General features: G+C 38.3%; 1 protein-coding gene across 1 annotated transcript in view; it reads left to right on the top strand.

The window, feature by feature from the left end:
- Positions 1 to 6,394: 6,394 nt before the first annotated feature.
- Positions 6,395 to 19,101, top strand: part of LOC117288984 — a 35,156-nt gene continuing 22,449 nt past the window's right edge. Inside the window, exons 1-2 of the mRNA XM_033769863.1 lie at positions 6,395 to 6,425; positions 10,310 to 10,433. The gene's annotated coding sequence lies outside the window, so the exon portion shown is untranslated. The remainder of the gene's footprint in view (positions 6,426 to 10,309; positions 10,434 to 19,101) is intronic.

Here is a 19,101-nt window from a genome sequence, read left to right as displayed (position 1 = left end):
ATTTTACCAGGAACAATGTTCTTTATTAATTAATCTCATTTCCTAACGGGGGACTCTCTGATTCGCAGTTATTCCTGGAAGTTCCACCTGGATTTTTAAAAATATCCTCAAACAAAGGCTGAAGTTTCACAAAAGAAATTTTAGACAAGTAATGTATATTCTATTTATTTTATAAATTATATTGTTTTTAATATTTGGTCAATAAAACATTTCTTCTGAAGAAGAGACAATGGGTACACGCAACATTGCTGAAACTACTTTTGTACCACTCGAAACGCAGAGTTCTTTGCCCATCACCTTTTTAAGCTCAATTTATTTTTACAAATTGTATTGTTTTAGAACCGTGGCATGGCCAATAAAATATACTGTACTCAGAGATGTGTCAGAACCATTAACACGCCTATACTGAACAAGAATCGAAGGTTATCGGCATTAATTTTGTATTCCTACGTAGTGCTTACAATGAACCCACGCAATGTTTCACCATTTCAAGTTACAAACTCTTCTTCAGATTTTGTTGTTATAACTGTAGGCCTTCTGCAAATGTTGAACCTTCAGAAACTCAATGTTTAAGGCCATCTTGTCAGAGAGCATCTCCGATTCGAGAGTGTTTTGCCAGGGGCCCATTTCCTCTGGAGTGAGAAGACCACTTGTTTTATTTTTGGTGTCATGGCCATTTACCTAATGATCATCGACGTAATGTCCAAATGGCGAAATTATAAGTCCAGGTAACCCATAACTTCCATGGCCTACCCTTTATCTCAAGAACAGAAGTCAGGTGAAGTTTGCGCTAGCACCTTTGTGTAAATATTTGCGTATAGTTTTGGTTTTGTGAAGAAATAGTGGTTGGAAACTCTACGTTTCGATCACAATGTTCTGATGTCTTCAGGAGAATAGTATAAATCTCTTTTGAGTAGTGTTGGTTCTGAAAAGAACCTGTGGTCGACAGCTCAACATTTCGCTCAGTATGCTCTGATCTGATCGTCTTCAGGCGGTTGAGTTGTCAACCACCTGTTCTTTTAAGAACCAACATTACTCAAAAGAGATGTTCACATGGTGCTTACCGACAACCTCACCAAATTATACTCCCTCCGTGCAAAGTTTCAATTCATACCTTTAAAGAGCAGAAACGTTTACTGCCCGAACATTGCAAATAACTCTAAAAACCACCTTAAATTGAATCAAGATATTTAAAGGCACTGTACACTATTGGTAATTACTCAAAATAAGGGTTAGCATACAAAATTACTTGGTAACAAGCAATGGAGAGCTGTTGATAGTATAAAACATTGTGAGAAACGGCTCCCTCTGAAGTAATGTAGTTTTCGAGAAAGGAATGTTCCACTTAAATATTTTAATTTGATTTTGAGACCTCAGAATTAGATTGTGAGGTGGTGAAATCAAGCATCTAAGAGCACACAATTTCGTGTGACAAGGGTGTTTTTTCTTTCATTATTATTTCGCAACTTCGACGACCAATTAAGTTGAAATTTTCACAGGTTTGTTATACTGTGCATACATTATGTTGAGATACACCAAGTGAGAAGACTGGTCTTTGACAGTTACCAATAGTGTCCAATACCTCAAATGCTGGTTCTGTTTCTGACCATTAAGTTAAAACGAACAAAATAGTGGTAAAAAAACCCAATACAGCTTCACCTTTTCCAATATGGTTTCAAGGAAAATCAAATTGACTAAAAATGCAGAAGTCGGCAGGAAGTGTCCATAGCATAGTAGGGGGGGGGGTCAGGAGTGTTTCGAGCGTCTGATATAATTTACAGGAAGGAAACATTGAAGTATGTGAATATTGATTGAAATCTTCATGAAGCTTGTTATAACTGAACACCGATTTTCTATTTTACTTTTATAAGATGCGATGATTGTTTAAAGCCGGAATCAATCTTAATAAAACTTTATGAGAGTACATTCGTACGTTACTCTTTCGATTCCTGTGAGCTTGTGTTAAATATTGTGCATTTATTGTCAATTATTCTTCAATGTTTATTGGTTTAAAAATCGTGACCCATGACAGAGTGAAACAAAAGCTTCACTAATAAAATGTGCCGTTACGCTACGATATTAAAGTTAGTTTGGTACTTGACGTCGGACATTCATATTATTATGATTGTACAGCGAATACCAATGTCGTTCCTGTACAAACCAAATGTTTACATCCAATGGTCAATATCGATGTGCAAGAGACAAAATATCTTAAATATTCCTTTTAAATGTAAAAGAGTGAAAAACACTACTCTTTACATTTCGAGTTGGCTCTTTAAAAAGAGTGCTGATTATTTCACTCTTTTAGAGGGGTTTCACTCCAGAGTGAAAAATCACTCAAAAGATGCAAACTTCAATCTAAAAGAGTGGAAGACCACTCGAGAAAGAGTTGTCCCTCATACGGCTCTTCAAAGAGTGCCTTTTCACTCTTTTGCATTTATAGAGTTGGACATTGGACATTAACATATGTTTTTACTGCGAATGTTAATGTTTTCCCTGTACAAACCAATGTGAATGTCCAATGGTCAATACCGATGTGCAAGAGACAAGATACATTCAAATTAGTTTTGATATTGTACATTGGACATTCACGTAGGTTTGTACAGCACATATCAATGTTGTCACTGTACAAACCTTTTTGAATGTCAAGTATCCAATATCAATGTGCAAGATATATGCACTGTACGAACTCTGAATGTCCAATGTCCAATATTGATGTACAAAGTGGTCATTCACTGTACAAACCTATTTGAATGTCAAGTATCCAATATCAATGTGCAAGATATATGCACTGTACGAACTCTGAATGTCCAATGTCCAATATTGATGTACAAAGTGGTCATTCACTGTACAAACCTATTTGAATTTCCAACGTCCAAACTAACTTTACTAACATCACGACGCTTTTTATTGCAACTAAATAACCTTTTGAATATCAAAACGATATTGAACCCCTGACTGTAATGAACGAGACTACCCTTGTTACATGGGAGCCTTCTCCTCTTTCAATCATACGCTTTTTGCATCGGGCTAAATTGTAGCACAACATACTTTTTAAAAATACATTTTTGTCATAACTTCGATCCAGGAAACTTTAGCAGTGACGGCATCAGTCACAATCTGTTACATCATTTAGGAACTTGTCTGGGAACTTTCTGCCCAATAACCTGATGGTGACCCTAAAAACTTATACATTTGGAACTAAAGAGCTGTTGATATTACAAAGCATTTTTAGTAGTCATACCCTAAAGTAATGTAGTTATATAGAGAAAGAGGTCATTTCTTTTTGTTTGAAAAATGCTTAAGGCATAAAGCTTTTCCCGTCCTGCAGGCATCACAATTCTATGTGTTTTAATTCCTTTCACTATTTTCTTGCAACTTCGATGACCAATTGAGCCTAAAATAAACCCAATTTGTAGATTTGTTGGGGTACATCAAGTTAGGATACTATCTTTGACAATTACAAAAAGTCACTCCTGCCTTTTAGCTAAATATTCGGCTAACTCGTCGATTAAGATTGCACTGTTCTCGGGATCCCAAATCGAACTATTTTTTCATGAAATGATGAACGCAATTTATCTTTAAAGTCTAAACTAAATTAATTGGAGGTTTGGTTAAAAAAAAAAAAAAAAAAAAAAGTTGAAAGGACAGTTCACCTCCCACTCACCTTTCACCTTGCCCGTTCCCAGGTAGCAAAAAAAGGGTGCACTTTCTTCCGTCCTTGAACCCATAAAAAAAATGATGGCTGAGGGTGTACTATGAAAACCAATAACCACTTCCTAATAAAAGTTCAGTTGAAATGAGCAGGATGTTTCAAGCCCCATGCTCTAAGCATTATCAACTTACTGAACAAACAGGAAGAAACAATATGAAATTAATAATTCTGATTATTAAGTTTGGCTTCCAATTGTGAAAGTGGTGAGCACTTTTCGTGCTATTTATTTTCTTCGAAATGACCTGGGCTGTGTGTTTTGAACCGTGGACTAGAGTTAACACAAAGGACAGACGCACCGTGGCCTTGAAACATTCGAGTCTAATGGTATCTGCGGAACCGATCAGGGCAAAATTTCACAAAGCTGCTAAGCAGAAAATACTGCTTGACAAATATCTTTGCTTAGCAAAAACTTAGTGGGCACCAGTCACAACAATGTAAATTTATTGTAATTTTGGCTGGTAACCTGTTTCTGTTTAAAGCAATACTTTTCTGTGCTTCGCAATTTTTTTTTGCTAACAGGCTTTATTTATTAAATTGGGTCCTGGGTCCAAATTTCTTTGCTATAAAGCAAACACAAAAAACTTGGCTACGGTTGCAACAATGCAAACCTTATGGAATTTTTGCTGGTCTCAAGTTTCTGTTAAGCAAGATTTTTTGTGCTTAGCAACTTTTTATGCCTACAGGCTTTATGAAATTGGACCCAGGGTATTATGTCTCGTGGCGCGAAATCACACTCAAACACGATTGACCAATCAAAACGCGGACTTTACACAAAACGTTTTATAAACGAATCTAAGGTGGTTGATTGTTTTTCCCAGGTAGATAAAATTATTGACTTCTGCTGACCCGCTGACGCTCGTCGCTTCTGATGACTTTTGTGTCCCAAAAAATTGAGGTTTATAAAGAAAAACATAAGAAAATGCAATCAAGTTGTAAAAAGGCCACTCGGTGCGTGGTCTCCCCTTCAAATCGCTTGGGATGGCGGCTCTATGAAGCTGTCCAAGCCACGAACGCCTTGAGAAAAGGCCAATCAAGCTCTGGATAGTTTGGGCAAAGCAACAAGAACAGTCCAGAAATCGAATCAGTTTCTTTGTTCCAGTCTCTCTGTAAATGCATCGAAGACTTAAATTCTGAAACTTCGCTCACAAATATTGAATTGTTTTAGTTCTTCAAGTCTGGGCCCAATTTCATAGAGCTGCTAAGCACAACAATTTGCTTAGCATGAAATTTCTTCCTTGATAAAAACAGGATTACCGACCAAATGTCCGTTTGTTGCATATATATCAGCTGCCGTTTGCTTATCCCGAAAATCACGTGGAAATTTGGTTGGTAATCCTGTTTTTGTCAGAAATGTCATGCTAAGCAAATTTTTGTGCTTAGCAGCTCTATGAAATTGGGCCCTGTTAGCGGGGTATCCTTTTTGTGGGCGTGTCCGTGGTGGCGTTGGGAGAGTGGGGTGTTAGTCAATACAGCAAGGGGATCAAGGTAGACTCTAGAAGGGAATTGGAAGTCGGCCGGGTCACCGGACCTTTCATGGTATTTCAAACCTAACCCTGGTCTCATCACGAGTTCAGGGGCAACTCTTCAGTGGGGGCTATTTTAGCAAGCTGGCCCGTATCTTTCCGCAACATGCATCCAGACCATGTACGTTTTTCCTGGATCAACCACTTTATATAGTACTGTGAGGCAGGGGCCAGACCTGAGTGAGTGAATGCTGCTTTGCTCTCAGTTCTTCTCATAAAACACCTTCTCAATAATGTACAGTCTTGTTTTATATCTTACTATTTTCTTTTGCCAACCCTTGCTTTTTATACCGAATAGCCTACGTAAGTTGACTTAAGGTATTTCTGAGTTCTTGGCGCCCGAATCTATGCCTGGGACGAGCCAAATCTGTGGTATGACTCACTAAACCGGAAGTGACTACCACAACCGGAAGGGGTTCCCCAGCCGCTCATTGGCATAGTGACCTTAGGAGTAAGGCTGAGCCAAAGATCAGCTTTGTTGGCAGACAATGCCATTGTGTTTTTTTGGCAATCGACCAATCACATCCGCACAGTCACAACATTTAGTCCTATTGTTTGTAGAAATTGTATTTTAAAAATTAAACACTGTCAGAAAGTGAGTTAAGGACAGCTTACGTAGCAAGTCTAAGGATGAAACCGAATCGAGACAGATTTAACTTGAGGAAGAGGGATGGATATGGATGGAGTTGGGGTAAGGGTGATTGGGGGGGGGGGGATTCCGAAGAATCAGTGGTTTTGGCCTAGTGTGCTTTAAGGGCCCTATGCTGAAGTCATTATAACTATGTATATCTAAATATATTAAAACGTATACATGTACCTTGATTGGAATTCTATAATAAATAGTTTATCCAATCCTTTTAAACGGATAAAGGACCCGTTTTTCAGTCCTAGGTTGCGGCTTGTGTTAACTTGAGTTATTTATTCACAACCAAATTCAGCTCGTGTGTTATTTATAAGAAGTGCTGATTGTCGTTGTATTACTGCTCACGTTTATATCATCATTTCAACGTGGATGTTATATCCAACTTGCTTAAATAAGCAAAGCACGCATTAGAAATAGAAGCAAAGCACGCGTTAGAAATAGAAGGTACAATACTATGTTTAAAACTGATGACGTTTCTCTCATTTTTTTTCTCTAAAGCTAAAGAAAACAACCAAGGGTACGTCAACAAATACCGCAATACTGGGTACGTAAATGTTGCCATGACGACGAAAATGTGGCGGGAAATAGTTTGCTCAAGTTTTTCTGTGTGTCATAACAAGTAACAATTAAACCAAAGGTTCGTAATGATTATGTGAAGCGGTATCCTTGAGCACAAGGTCTATTGCTCAGCTTGTCTAAACCACGTGCCTTCCGTGGTAGTAAAAGTCACATAGACAATATGATTTCTATTATTTCATAAAGTAGGTCTATGCAAGCACAATAACCTAAGCACAGAAGTGATTGCTTACCAGAAACATGTCACAAGCCCAAATTATCATAGTTCAGCTTATACTTTTTTTTTGATTGCATGTTGATGCCCTGCTCTTTTTCTTTAACGTTTTTATTAACAAAGAAATTTGAACAGTTTGTGAAATTCGATCCTGGTGCTTGATGATCTCTTTCATGAGGTTTTAAATGGTCAGCAAGATTTGTATGTGCTTAGCGAGATTTATGCTTACAGGGTTTATGAATTAATTGGGCCCTGCTATTGCTTACAACAAAGAAATTTACTCAAGCAACGTTGCGAAATTTGAACTAGGTGGTTTCTTAACAATCTTATTCATGAAGTTTTAAATTTTAAGCATATTTGTAATGAATGCTCATAAAGTGACAACGTGGAGGTCCCCTGCCTTCCTTTGCCCGATGTGTGACAAAGAGTGGCCCACCCCAACCAAAGTTCCACCACACACTCTTTCCCTCTTGTACAGATCTACCCCCTAAAATTATCTAAAGATTCCTGTGATTCCAAACACACAATGAAAACACAATAAGAGGGCGGGGGGGGGGTACACCATGCTAAATATCAAGCACCAAATGCCCTACGAGGGCACTGAGGGTACTCCACTATACGCGTAGGACAACTCGACCTGTATCAGTCACCTGCTCCACTATACGCGTATGAAAACTCGAACTATAGCAGTCACCTGCTTCACTATACGCGTAGGACAACTCGACCTGTAGCAGTCACCTGTCTCACCGCCTGAATTCTCTCAAGACGTTTCCAAACTGACAGACACAATCTGGTGATACAGTCGCGAATTCGTGGTTTCTAAAAAGGGCATCTGATTACAGGTGTATCGAGTCATCAATCTATAAATGGAGGTACAGAACTAGTAAACAACAAAAAAACTTTCTCACAGATTCATGGATTTATTTTGGACCGTCATGGGGGACGACCGAGGCGTATAGAGACCCGTGCCCACGCGTCTCACCACCTCACCACAAACCGCAGTCTGGAAGATTCTTTAAAGGCACTGGACACCTTTGGTAATTGTTAAATCCCAACATGTGCATAAGAAAAACCTGTGAAAATTTAGACTCAATTTTTCATCGAAATTGCAAGAAAATATTGGAAGAAAAAACACCCTTGTTTGCTTTCAGATGCCAAAAAAAGGCTTCAGCTCTAAAGTCTTTTAATGAAATAACCTCTTACTCAAACACTACATTACTTCAGAGGGAGCCGTTTATCACAAGTTTTTATGCTTACAATATTTTGAGTAGTTACCAACTTGTGTCCATGTCTTTAAGTCAACCCCAAAATAGATCCCAAACCCCTTCGGTGTCGGTTTTGTTAGGCTTATAAAGTAAACAGGTTTAACTGAAAAACCCCCGTTATGGTCATTTTGAAGGGGCAATGATGTGATCGTACCTCCATGATGTGGTGGGTGTTGTTCTTAGTAGAACCCTTCATGCCTGATTAGGGCAGAGGGTAACCCCCACCCCCCCCCCTTAATGTTCACGAAACTCTTTTCACACTACCTCTTACTGCCTCATGGAACACAGCCCGGGGATGCCCGGTACTTGTTTTACCCAACGATTACCCCGGCGCACTTTCACACAGGACGGGGTTCCGGTTGCAAGTTTCAAGAATACACAGGGGTTTTACCGCTTACCCGATACTCCGGAGCAGGGGTGGCTATTCCCTGGGGTAAAGTGATCACAGAGTGAATAGGCCGGTCCTGTGAATATTGTAGTGTGAACAGGGCTGTACTTTAACACACCATTTTCCTCTTGTATACCGAATGACACCCCTAAAAATCCTGTAAAGAATTCCTGAGATTCCAAAGCGCACAATGAAAACATAATAGGGTAGTAGTACACCGCCCCACATCGAGCTCAAAAATGTAAAATCAGCGTTGTTTGGTGACAGGAAGTGTTACATGATTTGTTTTCTCATTCTTGTGCAAGATTCATGACATCATCAATTTATACCTGATGTAAACAGTCTACAATCGGGCTACCCCGACTAGTCATTGTCTCTACCTTTGCGGTCACACAAATAATGCGAATTTAGCATTCTGGAGGAACAAGGGATAGCAGAGAATGGAGGAAGGAAGAAAGTGTCGTAGGTTATTTGAATTCCATAGTTGTTGACTCGAGTCGAGTGACTTGGACTCGAGTCGGACTCGAGTTGCTTTTTTTTATCACTTGTGACTAAAGGTTACTTGAAATTACTTGCCGTCCGGATGAAATCCCACGATCAGGTGACATGTATTGAAAGGTTTGACAACTTGTTAGGTTTCTTGTTCTGTATTTATGTTTTCATTGTTAGTTTGTAGCCATGTCTGTATAAAATAGTGGCAAAACATCTGCTCTAGCAATTTAAAGGTCGTGGGTTCAAATCCCACCGAGTGGTTTGCCTGTGGATCTTTTCACAGAAATCGGGAAAGCACTCAGTATACAGTGCTTAATACACATCGGTGTAAGGTAAAAACAAATATAATAGATATAAATCTGAAAATAGCATGCAGGTAGCTAGTTCTACCTCCATGGATTTAGCAACTTGTTGCAATTCATAAAAGATAGTGTTTCCCCCGCCTGAATCAGAGTAGGCCTACATGTATTCTGTCTCAATATTATCCAACATTCGTGTGGTATGACTGTTTGCGTTTTGTATACCTTTTTTTGTTGGTGGAGTGTTTTTGTGTGCCCAGTTAGTGTCGTCATTTTGAGGCATTCCTACTCCACGTCAGTGGATTGGTATGTCAGTGTTACCCGATACCTGTCAGATGCAATCAACGTTCTGGCATTGTAGGCAAACAGGCTGCTAGCAGACGACATCAAAGTTTACTAACTTGATCAATGAGAATGGAACGTGCAGATGGTGATGCAAGCCGAAAAGAGTTATCTTGATTTCCACGCACATTGTTTCTGTTCAACAGGTGTCGTTTTTTTGTCATGGTTACCATTTGAAGATGGATTCAGTCTGGTCCGGCAAGATCTTTCCAGTCACTTTAGTGTATTTTTGAGAGTCTAATGCCCCGTTCGAAATGGTAGATTAACTATGACCCTTAACTGTCCTTAACTGTCCACCCATGGTTCAATGCTCTAAAAAGGCTTCAGTTTAACCATTATACAAAGTTTCAGAACAAAAACAGGTCCACACAAATCACAGGCTTAAATATTGGCTGCCAATAGGCCTAATTGGTTTATGACTTTTTTGCTTAATCAAAAATACTATTTGAAGCATAAAAAATGAACCCCCTATAGTTGCCTCATTAATGTTTAATAATTATTGTCATTTTAAAACAGAAACTACATTTCGTGAAGATAAACATCGACCATTTTGTTCCCATACATGTCCTTACTCTATGCCATAACTTGTCAGCGAGTATCACGTCATTTACTCACCAACTACACGTTGTCAACACTTAATACTTTTAGAAAACTCAATGCACAAATCCGGGGGAACCTCGCAGAGTGACTCATCGGTTACAAACCTGACGATAATAGTGACTGAATGATCTCAACAAACCTCTTGCCCCCCTAGAAGGACCCATCAGTTCCTGGACCTACTGTGATGTCCACAGCTGAATAATCCCCAGCCACAGGTGATGCTCTATTTTGGCTGTCTTTTTAATGAATCAGACCAAATGGTCCAAGATGGCAAGCTGCTAATGCATTGGATCCTCTTTGGAAACAACTCTGGAGACCAAAGCTGCGTGGGTGATCATAAGTCGTCTGCGTTGAGATCTTGGCGGTTCTTTTGAGGGTAAGAAAGTTGACTTTGTCTTGAGATCTGTAGCTTGCTTGGTGTACTTGAAACCAAAACATGATGTTGTTGTTGACCGAAAACGTCATTTACATATTCCCATGATTCAACCAATCAATAGTGTCGAATCGACCAACCAAACAAACAAAACCAACCAACCATGAAACTAATCAAAATATAAATAAATAAGTAAAAATAAATAAGAAATTAAACAAACAAACATCAAATCACTCTTTAAAAACCCTCATAACTGAACAGCTAAAGCACTACTCGTGGGGCGTGACTTGCAGTGCGATTGTGAGGCCATTGCCCTGTGTACTTCCTGGACAAATAAAATTGGGACAGTCCCTTCACAAATATGACAAAATACACATTTTGAGTACAAATTAAATTTTATCATCAATGACATTTCTGATTTTTTCCAGAATAAACAATTCCAGTTGAAAACAGCCCTGTTGCAACAGTTAGAACATAACTGTTTTTGTAATAATAACTCCAAACTTAGTCGCAGCATGACATCCAAATTACTGCCAATTTATATTTCTGTCCATGAAAACGGAAGTATTGCAGACAAAATCATAAGATGTCTTGTACGGTTGCGAAAGTATTGTAAAGACAAAACAAAATGAGATATAATATTTCACATCGTCATTGTACAGACAGCATGTCATCATAATTTCGGAAGTTAAATACATTTTTTGTTTTAGTTGTGTTGTTTTTGTATGTTTTGCTAGCTCACATTAATTTTTCTTGTGACATTTTTGTGACCACTCACCCGTCACCCCTCCATTTTCAAATGTTAGTTTACCAACATTGGTTTTAGCCGAAGGTGTAATTTGTTGACCTAATTCTTGCGAATGAAACCGAAATACATTGTTTGTGTATCTTTTGTCATGTCATTATCATAACATGCGCACGCAGCCATCTTGTTTGTGTCCTACCGGAAGTATTATAAAACCAAAAATGAGGTTCGACGAGCAAATGGTCAGGTACCACTTTGGTATTAAGAGATTCGGCATTCCTTTCTCGCTTTGCTTACAGGGAATCGCACAAAGATGGCCGCGGCATGATTTGATCCACATGTCCTCTCCAGGCATTTTGACCAGAGCCAAATTTAGCACAACAAGTATAGCTAAGCACAACAAAATCATGCGTTGCAGAATATGGTTACATCAAAATTGCCAGTCACATGTGCAACTTGAGACTGGTATTCTTTTTTTTCTTTGCTTAGCAGAAAAATTTAAGCAATAGTTTCTGCCAACAGCACTATGAAATTGGACCCAGGTTCTTGCCGTATCAACCCAAATCTCACGGGGTTTAACCCAAATCCCACGTGATTAAACCCAATTCGTTTGTGACTGTTTCGAAAAACAAACACCACCACAAATTGCCCCCAGCAGACTTGATCCAGATTCCAGTTCTCATCAGGAGTGTCTGCGCCATTGTAGTACCAGGCTGACCCAGCAACTAGTAATCAAGGTCAGTTTGACCCCTGTCTTGATCATCTTGACACAGATTCTGGACCAGGCCCTACGGGACCCGGAATTCGGCCCAGTGTTGACTCGGGAGTTTGTAGACTGTATGAAACATGTATTTGATAGTACTTTGTAAATAACACCAGTCAATGTTGTTGCTATGCCTCTTTGAAGTCATTAAAAAGGTAGAATTTTTAAAGATTTATGCGGTTATGATTATTTTGTCACACATTTAGACTTACAGGGTGGGACCTTTGGTAATTACTTCAACAATTAATGAAAAGCAAAAACAAACTTGGTGAGACATTGCAGCTCGTGTAAATATCAAAGTATACTATTTTGAGAAACATTTCACTTGAAAGGAATGTGGTTTTAGAGAGAGAGAGAGAGAGGGGGGGGGGGATTCAAAAACATTTCAATCTGAGAAATGTTTCTGCATGAAACGTTTCTCAGCTTGTGCATTCCAATTACGGATTACGGATTCTTCCTGCGAAGGAAAATAACCGGTTCAGATTAATGACGATATTTTAAAAACGCCATCTTTTTAAATGAAATGTTCACGCGTATACTTTTATTGTGATTTCTATAGACCATGTGAACTTTGTTAACAATAAGTGTGACCTTGTACATTCTTTGAGTTTATTGGCAGGCAAGATACTACACTGGTCATATGATAAAGTTGTCATTTTGTGTAATAATTTCCACATAAATCCAAGAGTTATGAAAGTAAAAGCGGGATAAGTTTTTAGATGTTCCCTTTTCATCATATCGAATTGGACAGTGCAATCTCCATAAAATATAAGATTTTAATGTTTTCTTTCATAGGCTGTGTACAAATCGTGCCTGCGGGTAGTCCATGCTCTGAGGCTCTGTACATTTTGAAACAATCAAAAATGGTTCCCAAAACATGATTTATCTTTAAAGTCATCATGGCCTAAATGTTAATGGTTCTGAAGGTCAGGACGAAAATTATTACTTTGAGAGCAGATTGCCTGCAAACCTTTGAATCTAAAAGCCGATCTAACTCCCTAGTTTATTTAAACACACTTTAGACATGGTGTAAATTTTCGCAAACGGTAAACATGTTCAACAATAATTATCAACTAATCCCCACTTGGGCAGGCATATAAATCATACCTACCTGCCCACATGTATTAGAAAGGCACAGGTGGCTGAAACACTTGCTCTGTCTTACTACCCCGACTAATTATGAATTTATGACCAATTAGGAATGGCCGTCGGATGCCATTGTGCAAATTAAGTCGTTAGTCCCGGTGGATATTTGCAGAATTGTATAGAGCCGGGAGGAGAAGGGCAAAGGGAGATAAAGTTTTGTAGAGAACTTCAAAAACGTGATCAAAAGAACTATATGAGACCAACCGTCACGTAGACATATTGATAACAAACTTTCGACATATTTTGAGAGTACTTATGATTGGTATAGAGCTGACAAAATAGTCACAGACAGTTTTCATGTTTTGTGTGATCAACCACATGAAATGAAAAACATGTGAAAATGGGTTCCGTAATCCGTTGTTTGAACCAAGAGAAAATCGTGAAAAACCATGTACTAGGCCAACAATATTTGTAGCATAATAAACACGCCTTCTTTAACTGTAGTTGTCACAACCGAAATCAACTGTTGTGGTTTTTCCTGTTAGGTTTCGGATACAGATTTCTCGAATATTGTGATTTCATTTCCAAAGAAAAATATTTCACAGAAAAATGGGTGTAGTATAATTAACTACGTAATCAGCCAGATTTCAGACTAAGTTTTTTATCCTCACCAATCCTGTATAACATTTTTTACTTGATTCATAAAAAAACTCACGATGGGGAATTCTTTTAAGTGAGAAAACACTTTTTAAATGCTCAGAACCGTGCATTTATACGTAGCGGTGCATGATGTGTTTCTCTGAATGGTTGGTTGGAAATACCCCGAGACTCTGAACAATGACGTCAACAAGTTGATTCATAAAAATGAAAACGTAAAGCCTGAGAACATTTTATACGGACTTATGATGTATTAAACAAAAAGCATAAATAACAGCGGACACAATTAACACAACAATAGCTCAAACCACATTGCTCTTTTCTCAAAAACCCCGTAATGGAATTGCACGCATCCTTCGTATACAATACACCTGTTAGCAATACAGAGGGATCTACTCTTAAAAAAAGTTGGCTCCTCTGGCGAAGCCGCATTCCTGAAACATGCTGTCATGGTTTTTAGACAGTGCAGTTGGGTTATTGCTCAGTACCTTGGGGGTTTCTTTACATCGCGTTGTATCCTTCACTGTTGTTTGGGTATCTATAGTTAGATCATGGTTAGATCTTCAAGGTTATGTTTTTTTGGGTGTCCCACAAAGGGCATGTGAATCGCAGGCAGTGCTTACCCTATTTCGCAGCTCCCTACAACCATCGAGGTTCCTTCCTCTATGCTACAACTATTGCTGCTTTACAAAATAAGTGATAAAAGTATTTTTTATAGATCAGCTAATCTGCATCTAAGACAACACTGTACGATATCAAGCAGTTAGAAAGACAAGTTCTCAAAAGAAAATTCTAACCATCAAGTATAGGGTGTTGTTACAGCAAACTAAATACAAGGTAATTTTTAATTTTGCAATATAGCTCGGCGAACTTCAAAGTTTGTCGACGCGTTTATTTGAGGTGTTATACAAACATTAAATAAACAAACAAAAGAACAAACAAAAGAAAAACAGAAAACAAAACTAGACGAACGAAAGCAATCGTGATTATTAACTTCAAAGTTTGTTAATGTTAATATATAATAATAATTTAAACATAATAATGAATCAAACCATGATCAAATAAGTAAACAAACCAGCCCCAAACAGAACAAAACCCCACTTAAACACCCCCATCAGACAAACAAACAAACAAGCAAAAAAACAAAAACAAACAAGCACACAAACAAACAAACAAACAAACAAACAAACAAACAAACAAACAAACAAACAAACAAACAAACAAACAAACAAACAAACAAACAAGCAAACAAACAAACAAACAAACAAACAAACAAACAAACAAACAAACAAACAAACAAACAAACAAACAAACTAGAACTCTCTCACCTTCAGTTGACCGTTAGGTAAACCCCTTATAACACTATTTGCTCTGTTAGCATTATCAGGGGTTTAAGTAGAACATCTTATTTTGTAATGTCAGCAAATTCACTTTCGTGATTGACCTAATTCGAATTCTAAATCAGAAACTGTTAACTCTTTGCATCGTGGTTAAAGGTCATATCTGGGGCAGGTTTATCAAAGTCCAGGGGTACAAAGATATTTGGGTGTAATTTAAATTATAACAAAATCACGGTATTCTTCATCAAAATCTTGCTGATTTGGTTTCAAATATTTAACTTGATCCTCGCATCTCAGCGTCCACCAATAACCTTTTTCATATTTTGTTTTCAAGTTCAGACAATGGTCCTTTTCATTATTTTGTTATCCATCTCACCCATTGCCAACTTCTGAAAAAAAGAAACAAAAACACACCTGAAAACAGACTGTTAAAATATCCGGTGTAATAAACAACATATTATCAGGTTTCTGGGAGAAATTTTCTCAAATTATTATCCGGTTTCTGCACAAGATTATCAAATACGGAATCTAAGGATGATAAATTCCCCCGGGGACTTGTGGATTTGAGAAAAGATTTAGTTGCTTCACCGTACTGTAGGAAGCGACTCAGACGTACTTAATATCCATGACTCTTTGGTTTAATCACTGGTTGTAATCGTCACCTTGACGTTGGGTTTACAGTGGGGACACCTCGCCATTATTTCATTCCTCGCCCAATTATCCTAGGTGCGAAAGATCAGCTTTTCTGAACTGATGTTTTGGTGGAGTCGCAGTATGGTTTGAGCGCCCACGCGGTGCGCTCCAAGTTGACCCCAAATGACCTCGGGATGGATGACTCATCTATAGGCATGTTAGGTCATCAGCCAATCATAGAATGTACTGGTATCCGGTATCATTGGCAACCACATTGGATAGTCATGGATACCAGCTAATAAAGTTGGCCAGGTTTTCAGCTGTAAACATAGTGCACTGGGTTCGATGAAGTACACTCTAGATAAACATCGTCAAATTCCACAGGACAAAAGTTTGGAAGTGACCAGTTATGTTAGGAGTAGTTTGGGAAACCATGGAAATGGGGAAACAAAAGTGTGAATTGATAACTGAATCATTTTGTTTGATATAGGGCCTATGTATCTTAAACATAAATAACGCGTTTTTTTACAAAGTTAAAATATCTGGTGAGTTCTTTACACATCATCTTTGGAAATCTTAAAGAATTGTAAACAGTGTAGAATTGTAAGTACTTTTATTTTCAGAAAATTATAAAGGCACAGCTAATCGTCCCTCAGTAGGCAAAGCTTTGCATTTTAATAGGATGATTAAAATGTTGTTGACAGAACTTTAATCTTTTAAATAAATTATTTAAAAAAAATGCATTGATTCAATATCATCTTGCCTATTTGTACTACGAAGAGAGCATAGGTCGCAGACTGGATATTTCTTAGGACGACAAAGGATAAACAAAAAACAAAGAACTTTTCGCAACTATTTGACCCCCGGGAAAAGTGTCCGTTTATTAAGGTCATGTGACGTAAGACCACGTGACTGTAATCAAAGTTGCGTATAGGCGAATCCTAGGTCATACTCGGAATATCATATTCGTGGGAATTATGGATGGACGCCAGAGCGACAAAAAGGTGGGAAAACACAGTGCGAGATGATCTGGCGCACACCAGAGACAAATTGGCAGTTATAAAAGTGTCATTTTACGGCGTGATTTACTCTGTGAATGATAGCGGGTTAAATTGGCTGATTACACCCCGAGGTCTCTTAGATCTCCATGGGATCAAGAAGCGGCAATGCCGGACGGCTACAGTTTTGGGTATTTAGTTTCTTGCGGCCAGTCCTTTAAGTTCTTATAAGTGATAAATTAAGCTTTCTTTTCGTCTGGCAGGCCGCCGTGGTTATTAACGCTTCTCGAGTGCTTTGTGTCTTCAGAAGTTGTCATTTAAAAAAATAAATAAAAGTAAACAAAGGTTAACATTGCAGACTGCCCGAAAACTCCATTTCGGAACGCAAAAATAAAACATGGAGGATTCAATGTTTGACAGTGGCATTGATTAATCAGACTTATTTATATGTTTTAGAGGTGCCCAACAGCTACAAACAAACATTAGGATTAACAAGAACATTTTAAAGTTTGTTTTATAAAAAGATTAGTAGCAGTTTAGGCTAAATATTAATATCAGAGTAAAAACAACAACACAAAAGAAGTTCCACAAGTATGTTCAATAAAGACGAAGGTAAACAATTTGGGGTTTCAAATGTATTCTTATTTGAGGTGTGTACTATAAATCAATTTAATTTTAAGTATTACCATAAGTTTGTTTTACTCATATTGTGTCAACCTTTTTCCCGAAAGCACTTTTTCCACAGGATTCCTTTCAAAAACGTGACTCAAGATAAGAACCATGACAGCCCGATATCGATTGACCAATCATGATGGTTGAACAACTTCAGTGACCAATCAGGACTGGTTAATAGGCCTTTTCCCCTCCTCTTCACCCAAATCAGAACCTCTTATGGGAACATTGGTGTAAACAATAAGTCATTGTGGTTACAGGATAGCCCCTCATTGGTCACGTGACGCACCACATGACGCACCACATGGCGCACCACATGACGCATCACATGACACATGCTTTATCAGCTCGAAATCAATGATTCAGATTTTGGAATGTGTCACGAACTCTATCATCGTGATCTTTAATAAAAAGAGAGACCTGGGAATCGAACTTTTGGCCACAGGAAAACCCCAAGGTTCGATGAGACTATTGATTACTTTCCAATCTGTTCATTGATGATGGTATCTTTTTATGATCAATAAATAAACCAGTGGTCGTTTTGATGATTGTGTGCAGTTTCTTATTGGTGTGTCAACAATTAAAACCGTTTTATAATCAGACAAATCATGTTGAATAACATTAAAATGCACACATCCTATTGAGAACTCTGTCACTCACGAGACAGAAACTTGTATATGGCAGCTTATTGTTGATGAAAAAAACAAAACAATTCGATTTCCATTTGCAAAACATAAAAGTTGTTAAGATTTTTAATAAGCAAAGTAAAGAAGATGCCTTATACTTTATTACGTAATACCTGCAATGGATCCAGGGTATGGCTAAAGGGCGAGTGTATACTCATAATATGACAATGCACAGCGTGCAGCTAGCAACCTGCAACAGCATCAGACTTGGGCCCGCTCAGGGGCCGTGGAGTATGATTCCTTTTAAAACTATATTGCACTTTGAGCCTTTCTTGGTATTTTTTTTGCAAATGTTGTTTTTATGTTCTCCCTGATTTCATGAAAATCATAATTCAGCGAAAATAGGAGGTGCGTGCGAGTGTGGCCTACCGTGCTGTGAGGTAGGGGCCCGCTTAAGGGCCCCGATAAATTGTTGGAGATGAAGTTGCTGGATCGCTCGTGCATTCTGAACTTTGTTGAGTTTTTTTTTAGCAGGAGTAGATTTTTTAGCTGCTTATGTGTTTACTGGGTCTTCCGTTGAAGTTTAAATACAAGTTTTGAAAGGAGAAAATGAAAAACAGTAGGCCTGCAGAGAAATCAAGAGAAACGCGCGAAGCCTGTCAAGGGTCGTCCCAGGAAACGTTTGACGATTAGGGCTTGATTTGAAGTTCCCCAGATTAAAGTTACAATTAATTCAGATTTAAAAACACTTTTGGGAGATGTATTGTTTTGTGTGCTTTTCCTTCAGTAAGAATAATTACCACTGGTGCTCCATTGCCGGGGGGGGGGGGGGGGGGGGACATCTTTGACATGCATTATTCATGACGCGCACAGAATAGTGACCAATCACCGTGATCGACCAAAATAAAAGCATGAATGAATCATCACATCATTCACTACGGGAGATTCCAATTGGCTGAGGTCCAATGGTTGAGTCATACAAACGGAAGCTTATATGATGAATAACTCGCTATTTATAGCTTAGGGTACTTTCCAAACAATTCCGCAAAGGGAAATATCAAAATACAAATCGTCTGTTGTCATAGAGTCATAATTATTGGTAAGTTTTTGTTTGGAGTGTAGAATTTTAGAGTAAAAACAATTGAATTGGA

Source organism: Asterias rubens, chromosome 4 (genome assembly GCF_902459465.1).
Source record: "Asterias rubens chromosome 4, eAstRub1.3, whole genome shotgun sequence".
Classification (NCBI taxonomy): Eukaryota; Metazoa; Echinodermata; class Asteroidea; order Forcipulatida; family Asteriidae; genus Asterias; species Asterias rubens.
The sequence above is the reverse complement of the archived record's forward strand: the minus strand, read 5'-3'. Positions and strand labels throughout refer to the sequence as shown.